Source organism: Mustela nivalis, assembly GCF_964662115.1.
Source record: "Mustela nivalis genome assembly, chromosome: Y".
Taxonomy (NCBI): Eukaryota; Metazoa; Chordata; class Mammalia; order Carnivora; family Mustelidae; genus Mustela; species Mustela nivalis.
Genome location: NC_139041.1, coordinates 29,555,469 through 29,565,708, shown reverse-complemented (window position 1 = coordinate 29,565,708; position 10,240 = coordinate 29,555,469).

Below are 10,240 nucleotides of genomic sequence, written 5' to 3'. Positions count from 1 at the left end.
CATCCCGAATGAGAGAGGAAGAAATTAAATAAGGAGCAGCAAAAAAAAAAGCCATACAGGCCTGCTCTGCACACCCTGGGAAAGCAGTCGCCTTTAGCATCTCCTTTGCAGTTTCCAGAACCTTTACTTTCAGGTTACCAAACAGTGTATGCCCACTCAAGGTTTGGCACTTGCTTAGATGTGATACCTGGATCCAAGGGCATGTTCCAAGAAGTCTGCCAACATGAGGGTCGATTAACAGTCCCTGAACCATGAGAGGACCTTTCCATGGGATTGAAGTGTCTTTCTAGAGATATCTTTCTAATGACAAGTCTTTGGTCTGCAAATGATGACAATATTTTCATCTACCAAGAGCACACCATGGAAGACTGTCCCACTAAAGTGCTATTATTCCCTATGGCTTTGTTTGGGCTTTTGCAAAAATAAAATTCTTTTTACCAACTGTGGATCAAAGGAAGCAGGGGTGTATTAGACATCCTGATTCATCCTGATTAAAAAACAAAACAAAACTGATTCTCACTGAGTTGATGCAAATATATTGCCGTGAAAATGAAGGCTATTCAATAAGAGTTCCAGAATTCTGGACAGATCAGGTAAAGGAAAAAGATAAGGGGTGCCTCGGTGGCTCAGTCATTAAGCGTCTGCCTTTGGCTCAGGTCATGTTCCCAGGGTCCTGGGACTGAGTCCTATATTGGGCTCCCTGCTCAGTGGGAAGCCGGCTTCTCCCTCTCCCACTCCCTCTGCTTGTGTTCCCTCTCTATCTCTCTCTCTGTCAAATAAATAAATAAAATCTTCAAAAAAAAAAAAAAAAGAAGAAAGAAAGAAAGAAAAGAGGAAAGAAAGAGAGGGTGGCTGGGTGGTTCAGTGGGTTAAAAGCCTCGGCCTTTGGCTCAGGTCATGATTTCAGGGTCCTGGGATCAAGCCCCACATCACGCTCTCTGCTCAGTGGGGAGCCTGCTTCCTCCTCTCTCTCTGCCTGCCTCTCTGCCTGCTTGTGATCTCTCTCTGTCAAATAAATAAATAAAATCTTTTAAAAATTTTTTAAAAAAGAAAGAAAGAAAAAAGATAAATGCTTAAATTATTGGTACAAATTATTTTTTAAGTTACAACAGCTTAAAAGGAGAAGGGGAAAGGGGGAGGGTCCTTTAAATCTAGAAAAGAAAGCATTAAAGCAATCAGTTTTCCTTTAGAGTTCGAGAAATTCTTACCCAGTTCAATGTTATGATCTTAAAGCAACTGAAAACTTGTATTCTAGAGCACCTGTCCATTCCTTTGTCATGAATCCCTTTGAAGATGAAACACTTTTGTAGAAATATGTCATAAAAGCATCAGATTAAAACAACAACTGTAAAGGAAAAAAGATTTAAAAATGGCCAGAACTGAAGATCTGGTAAGAGTTCATATATATATACCAAAGGGACCTATAATGCAATTGATAAGTACATTTGCTTCATTTTGTGACATACATTTATTTTAACTAGTTATTAAAGCTTTTGATAAATTTGTTACTATTAATGCTAGTATTAATGCATTTGACAAATCAGTTACTATTTTTTAAAAATTCAATTAATTAACATACAGTATATTATTAGTTTCAGAGGTAGAGTTCAGTGATTCATCAGTTGTAGAGAACACCAGTGCTCATTCCATCAAGGGCCCTTCTTAATACCCACCCCCAGTTACCCAATCCCAAACCCCTCCCCTCCAGTAACTCTGTTTGTTTCCTATGGTCAAGAGTCTCTTGTGTTTTTTCTCCCTTCTCTATGTCTTGTTTTATTTTTCCCTCCCTTCCCCAATGATCCTGTTTTCTTAAATTTCACATCAGAGAAATTGTATAACTGTCTCTGATTGACTTATTTCACTTAGCATAATACCCTCTAGTTCCATCCACATTGTTGTAAATGGCACAATTTCATTTTTGATGACTGAGTAATATTCCATTGTGTGTGTGTCTGCATACACACACTCCACATCTTCTTTATCATGACATACATTATAAAATTATGACTGATCACACTGTACAGAACACACCATAATTTTTAAGTTTCATGTAATCTTTGGAACACACATATTAGCACACACCCATACAAACACAAATTAAAGAAGTCTTAGTATTCCTAAATAGACAATGCTTCCCATGTAATTTAACATATCAAATAAGCCTAGCTAGTGTAAGATCTGTTTTTATAAACGGAGAACATATTGAGATGTTCCAGGAACCCACTAGAAATTCTTATCATGAGTTTGAGGCCAAAAAAATTTTCATTAAAAATTTTAATTTTGAGAAGTTTGTCAAGAGTAACAGAAGGTTTGGACACTTGGGTACCATCAGGGCTACCGAAAACTAAAAAACTACTTATCTAAACTGACAGAAAGATTCCAAATATACATATATATCACAAAGCTGCAAAAGCTGTAACTTTTTTTGAATAGAGAATGCTCAGCTTTTCTAAGTAATCCACGATTTGATCCAGATAAAACAGAGGGTGAGATCTTGGCTAGCTGGGTGATAGGTACTAAGGAGGGCACCTATGATGATGAGCACTGGCTGTGAATATATTAAGTGATGAATAATTGAATTCTACTCCTGAAACCATTATCACATTATATGTTAACTAACTAGAATTTAAATAAAAATTTGAGGGGCACCTGGGTGGCTCAGTGTGTTAAGACTCTGCCTTCAGCTCAGGTCATGATCTCAGTGTCCTGGGATCCAGCCCTGCACCAGTGCTGAGCTTGCTTCCCTCTCTCTCTCTGCTTGCCTCTCTGCCTACTGGTGATCTCTCTGTCAAATAAATAATACATAAAATCTTTTTTTTTAAGATTTTATTTATTTATTTGTCAGGGATAGAGGAAGAGAGAGAGCGTGCGAGCACAGGCAAAGAGGCCTGGAGAGGCAGAGGGAGAAGCAGGCTCCCTGCCGAGCAAGGAGCCCGATGTGGGATTCGATCCCAGGATGCTGGGATCATGACCTGAGCCGAAGGCAGCCGCTTAATCAACTGAGCCACCCAGGCGTCCCATTAATACATAAAATCTTTAAATAAATAAACAATTGGAAAGAACTTACTGGAAAAAATAATAAAAAAATTTAAAAGTCAAGTGACTTCCAGAAAGGGGGGGGGGGGATAAAACACAGAAACTCTGTTTCCTAGGCAGATTATATTAAAAGCAAAGAAACTTTGTTTATAATTTCTTATTAAGAACAGATCAATAACGTACCACAGTTGTTCTGCATGGTGCTAGGAGTCTTAGTCTCAGCAATCAGTCAATAGAAAAAAGTAAAAGGCATCCAAATGGTCCACTCTTCACAGATGACATGATATTCTATGTAGAAAACCCCAAAGACTCCACAGAAAAATTGCTAGAACTCATATATGAAAATTCAGTAAAGTCACAGGATATAAAATGGGCAGAAATCTGTTCCATTTCTATACACCCAATAATGAAGTAAAGAGAAATCAAGGAATTGTTGGGCTGGCGGAAAGGGCTACTTAAGATGTCGAAAGTTCCCACCACAAGACCTGAGCTCCGACAGAACAAAGACCCAAGCAGGAATCTAAAAACCCTCCCGCCCCCAGCTCCCATGGACCAATGGGACCCTGACAAGCAGGAATCTGAGTCCCCCCCCCCCCCCCCCCCCCCCCCCCCCGGCCCCAGACTCCTGTGGACCAATGGGAGCCCGACAAGCAGGCGAGATATCCGACAAGCAGGCGAGATATCCGAAAAACGGAAACTTCCAAAAGACCCCTGAGCTTCCTCCGAGACCCTCAAAGCCCCCTCCTCCCTGCCTTAGGCGCGACTTCCACCACTCTGCTTTCCAGAGTCGCGGAACCTCGCCCGAGGGTGCCACCTTCTCCCTGCTCAACTTTCCTGGCTCCCCTTCTCCTGAGCCCTGAAACTTTGTGGGAGAGTGTTTTTAATAAATCTTGCCTTGCACCCACTTTGCCTGGTGTTGTGTTTATCTCGCCAGAAAAACTTTACAGGAATCAATCCCATTTACAATTGTACCAAAAACTGTAACATACCTAGGAATAAACTTAACCAAGAGGTGAAAACTATAGGACACTTATGAAATAAACTGAAGACGATACAAGGAGATGAAAAGCATTCCATGCTCATGGATTGGAAGAACAAATTTTGTTAATATGTCTATACTACCCCTAGCAGTCTACCCTTCCAACACAATCCTGATTAAAACAACACCAGCGTTTTTCACAGACCTACAACAAAGAAACCTAAAATTTGTATGGAACCAGAAAAGACCCTGAATAGCCAACTAATGTTGAAAAAGAAAAGCAAAGTGGACGGCCTCACAATCCCAGACTTCAAGCTCTATTACAAAGCTGTAATCATCAAGACAGGATGGTACTGGCACAGATACACAAAGACCAGTGGAACAGAATAGAGAGCCCGGAAATGGGCCCTCAACTCTTTGGTCAACTAATCTTTGACCAAGCAGGAAAGAATTTCCAAAGGAAAAAATAGTCTCTTCAATAAATGGTGTTGGGAAAATTGGACAGACACATGCAGAAGAATGAAACTAGTCCATTTTCTTACACCACACACAACAGTAAATTCAAAGACCTAAATGGGAGACCGGAAACCATCAAAATCCTAGAACAGAAAAAAAGCAACAACCTCTTTGAACTCAGCTGCAGCAAATTCTTATTACATACATCTCTAGAGGTTAGGGAAACAAAAGCAAAACTGGTCTATTGGGACCTCATCAAGATTAAAAGCTTCTGCACAGCAAAACCAAAGACAACCAACAGATAAAAAGTTTTTGCACAGCAAAGTAAACAGTCAACAAAATCAAAAGACAACCAAGAGAATGGGAGAAGATATCTGCAAATGACATAATGGATAGAGGGCTAGTATCCAGAATCTATCAAGAACTCACCAAAATCAACACCCCAAAATTAAAATCATCCAGTTAAAAAATGGGCAGAACACATGAACAGACATTTCTCCAAAAAGACACATAAAAGACTACAATATGTGAAAGGATGCTTAACATGACTTGGCATCAGGGAGATGCAAGTCAAAATCACAATGAGATACCACCTCACGCGTGTCAGAATGGCTAAAATTAACAAGTCAGGAAACCGATGTTGGTGAGGCTGTGAATACTTTTGCACTGCTGGTGGGAATGCAAACTGGTAGTCACTGTGGAAGATAGTATGGAGTTTCCTCAAAAACTTAAAAATAGAGCTACCTTATGACTCAGCAATTGTACCAGGTATTTATCAGGAGAATAAAAAATGCTGACTCAAGGGGCACATGCACCCCAATGTTTATAACAGCACTATCCACAATAGCCAAATTATGGAAAGGGTTCAAATGTCCATCAACCAATGAGTGGACACAAAGATGTGGTACATGGGGGCACTGGGCTGGCTCAGTCGGTTGAGCATCTGACTCCTGATTTCGGCTCAGGTCATGATCTCAAGGTCATGAGATGGAGCCCTGTGACAGGCTCCATGCTGGGTAGGGGGCCTACCTAAGAGTCTCTCTCTCTTGCCCTTTGCCCCAATCCTGCCCCTCCACCTTAAAAAATAAATTGCGATATATATACAATGAAATATTACTCAGCCAACAAAAAGAATGATATCTGGGACACCTAGTGGCAACTGCCTTCTGCTCAGGTCACAATCAGGAGTTCTGGGATTGTGTGCCGCATTAGGCTCCCTGCCTGGTTCTCCCTCTGATCCTCTCCACCCTCATGCTGTTCCTCTTTCTCTCTCTCTCAAATAAATAAATAAAATCTTAAAAAAAAATAATGAATGAAATCTTGCCATGTGCAATGACATGAATGAAACTAGAGTGTATCATGCTAAGTGAAATCAGGGAAATATCATATGATTTCACTCATATGTGGCATTTAAAAACACAACAGATGAATATAGGGGAAAGGAAAGAAAAACAAGATAAAAAACAGATAAGGAGGCAAATCTTAAGAGACCCTTAAATATAGAGAACAAACTGAGGGTTGCTGGAGGGGAGGTGGGTAGGGGGATGGCTAAATGGGTGATGGGTATTAAGGAGGGCACTGGTTGGGATGAGCACTGGGTGCTATACAAAAGTGATGAATAACTAAATTCTACTCCTAAAACCAATACTATACTATATGTCAACTATAATTTTAAAAAAGAGAGAGACCAATAATGGAAAAAGGCTTTTCCTTTTAACAGTCAAAACCCCACAAATTTTAATTATGTACCAAGATACTTTTGATTTTTATTTTTTAAAAGATTTATTTGAGAGAGAGAAAGAGAGAGCAAGAGCGAAAGGAAATGGGCAGAGGGAGAGAATATCCAAGCAGACTCCCACTGAGCATGGAGACCTATATGGGGCTTGATCTCACAAGCCACGAGATTAGCACCCAAGCCAAAACCAAGAGTACAACACTTAACTGACTAAGCCACCACAGAACACCAGGACACTTTTGATTTATTAAAACTCCTTTTTTTTTTTTAAGATTTCACTTATCCATTTGAGAGAGAGCGAGCACAAGCAGGGGGAGTGGCAGGCAGAGGGAGGAGAAGCAGACTCCCCATAAAGCCCGATCCGAGGACCCTGAGATCATGACCTGAGCCAAAGGCAGAAGCTTAACCAACTAAGCCATTCAGGCTCCCCTTAAAACTCATTTTTAAAGGAATTCATTTCAGTTTTAGTTTGATTACATATAAAATACTTTTCTCAAGATCCCTGTTCCACAAACCCCAACCTTTCCTGGTCCACTTCAGTTTGCCCTTTGCTCTTTTCTTTCCCTTTCCTAAACAGCCAGCTTTCCTTTAGGAGAAAATCATTTTTATTTTCCTCAACAAAATACATGTCCATTCCTCATACCTTCTTTTACCAAAAACATATATCCTATTTTCTTTGCAAGCTTTTCATTTATAGTTGTTTTCTTTCATACTTATTATTTCTAGTAATTGTATCTTTACAGGTATTCTTAATGCTCACAATCCTTAATTCCCAGCAAAAACTAAAATGTAAGCAATTATGGACTAGCAAATTTATAAATATATTTTATCAGTTTTAGAACCATGTGTTTTACTCATAGAACACTTTCTCAGAGTGGCATAAAGTGTATTTACTAATAGACCCAAATACCTTTAGTTTCTCTATAATAAAGAAGCCAAAAGTGGATAATCAGGGTTCAGTACTGTTTTAGTATTTTACGTTGTTTAAAAAAATTACCTAGATACCTAAAGAAACTCCATCATTTAATTTAACTCAGCAAAACTCTCAAGGTTGGAGTTACCCAACAAGGTCTGAGGAAGCTATTTTTAACCACACAAGCCATAAAAACATAATTACTACACTTAAAAAATCTTATCTCACTTCATTCATCTAGTTGTTGTTCCCACATGTTTAGGTCACTCACAAAAACTTCATGAGATATTAGACAATGCCAGCCACCATCTTAAGCAAATTTTCTTGCTGACAGGTTTTGCAATAGAGATAGCATACATATTGACTAACCCAGGTAGAATAAAAGTTGCATGTCTGCATTATAGTCAATGTTGATAATTCTAAGACATGTATGTCTTCATTAAATCAACCAATTAGCTTTTATTTACTGATTATTCGGGAACATGTGAACCCAAGAGACATCTGGGTTAGTTTACTTGATTTATATATACATTTGTTTTTCTTTAAGCCAATTAAATAGAGCTCTTTACAAAATAATTTTGCAGCATTACCTGTAAAGAGAAAAATACAGACATATGTAGACACACATAAACAGACAAACATAGAGTACTTAAGAGCTTTTGTTTAAAAAAAATAAAAATAAAAACAGTGGTACTTGGGTGGGCATTTGCCTTTAGCTCAGGTCATGATTCCGGGGTCTCTAGATCAAGCCCCAACATCAGGCATCCCGCTCAGTGGGGAGTCTGATTCTCTCTTTCTTGCTCTCCCTGCTTGTACTCTGTCAAATAAATAAAAATCTTAATAAATAAATAAATAAATAAAAAACTGTTAACCTTAATTATGTCTCAAGTACAAAACTCAAAGAATAGCTGCATCCAAGCTAGGTTTCTGGCAGACAGATCAGGAAAGGTGACCTAAATGGCCTATGTTTGCTTTGCCTTCTATTTGCATGCTGTTAAGAATCCTTCTTAGAGATGTTTTTAAAAATTATTTTGTTTTTCAAAAGCTTCTGCTTACCAAAGAATGCACTCCATTGTCTCTGAGAGGGCTGGGATCTCTCTTTGTAAGGGTGCCCCTTAGTGGATTTATCTAAGTCAAAGTTTCTAAGAATGGCCACTACAATTCCAAATTATCCAAAAGTCGGCTTATTTTTCCACAAAGGCCAAGAGCCTGGTCCAAGAACTAGGGCAAGCCCATCTTGCCTTTAGAGTCTCTAAAGTGTCTTACCTTCAAAGGACCCTGTTTTTGAAGAGCTGCTCTGAAACACCAGGAATCATGTATTTCCCCATTTGGAACAGTACGGGTCAATTTCCAAGAAGGTGCAGCAAATCAAAAGAGGGCTAACGGAAACCAAAGACTGCTCACCAGGTTGGAGTGGGGGGTGCCTTCATAAAAACCAAACCAGATGCCAAATAAAGTCAGACAGCTCAACCAAGGGAGGGAGCTTGAATATGGGAGATTTACCCAATGGAAAGAAAAAAAGACAAGTCAGGGAAGCAGAGAGCACAGAGGGCTCCAGTGGGTACTGCATACGGTTCTGAGGCTTGTTACTTCCGCAGGCGTTCATCTCCTTCAGATCCCACTTCTGAGCACCACAAGTAACATGAACTTTAAAAATAAAATAGCAAGTTATGCTACCAGTAAAATGAGTTTCCTCAGGAATAGCAGAGGAATGGCAATTCAGAACACGCAAGCAAACCATAGGCAGAGTCTGTGGAACAACAGAGAGAAACATTACTTCTTATAGAGAAAAATGGATAAAGTTGGGAGGGGCTGCTTTGAATGAAATTTAGGATGTTTATGGTTAGGCCACAAAATAAGTCAAGAAATTTAAGAAGACTGAAATCGTATCAACCACAATGGTATAAAATTAGAAATCAATTATAACAGTAAATCTGGAAAATACACAAATATATAGAAATTAAACAACATGTTCTTTTTTTTTTTTAAAGATTTTATTTATTTATTTGACAGAGAGAGATGACAAGCAGGCAGAGAGGCAGGCAGAGAGAGAGAGGAAGCAGTCTCCCCGCCGAGCAGAGAGACCGACTCGGGGCTCGATCCCAGGACGCTGGGATCATGACCTGAGCCGAAGGCATCAGCTTAACCCACTGAGCCACCCAGGCGCCCCATAAACAACATGTTCTTGATCAACAAATGGGTTAAAGAAAGAGAAATAAAAAATCTGAGACGAATGAAAAGGGAAATCTAACATACCAACCCTTATGAGGCACCCTCACTAACACTCTTCTAAAAAAGTTGACAGCAATAAATACCTACACTAAGAAACAAGAAAGAGAGCGCCTGGGTGGCTCAGTGGATTAAGCCTCTGCCTTTGGCTCAGGTCATGATCTCAGAGTCCTGGGATGGAGCCCATCATTAGGCTCTCTGCTCTACAGGGAGCCTGCTTCCCCCTCTCTCTCTGCCTGCCTCTCTGCCTACTTGTGATCTCTGTCAAATAAATAAATAAAATATTTACGAAAAAAAAATAAAAAAACAAAGAAGCGTGCTCTGGGCGCCTGGGTGGCTCAGTGGGTTAAGCCACTGCCTTCAGCTCAGGTCATGATCCTGGGGTCCTGGGAAAGAGTCCCAGGTCTAGCTCCCTGCTCAGCAGGGAGTCTGCCTCTCGCTTTGCCCCACCGCCCCCGCCGTGCCCCCGGCAGCTCATGCTCTCTCTCAGATGAATAAAATCTCTACACACACACGCACACACACACACAAAAGAAAATCTGAAGAGGCCAATTAGTAATAAGGAGATCAAATCAGTAATCAAAACTCTCCCCCCAAAAAAAAGCCCGGACCAGATGGGTTCACTGGTGAATCCTACCAAAGGCTTCCTAAAGAATCAATTCCAGTTCTTCTCAAATTCTTCAAAACAAGACAAAACAAAACGAAACATCAAATTAAAAATCTTCTGTACAACAAAAGGCACCATCAACAAAGTGAAAAAGCAACCTGTCCAAATGGAAGAAAGTATTTGCAAACTATGTATCTGATAAAGGGTTAATATCCAGAATACAGAAAGAACTCATATGACTTAACAGCAAAACACAATCCAATTTAAAAAAATGGGCAAAGGAAC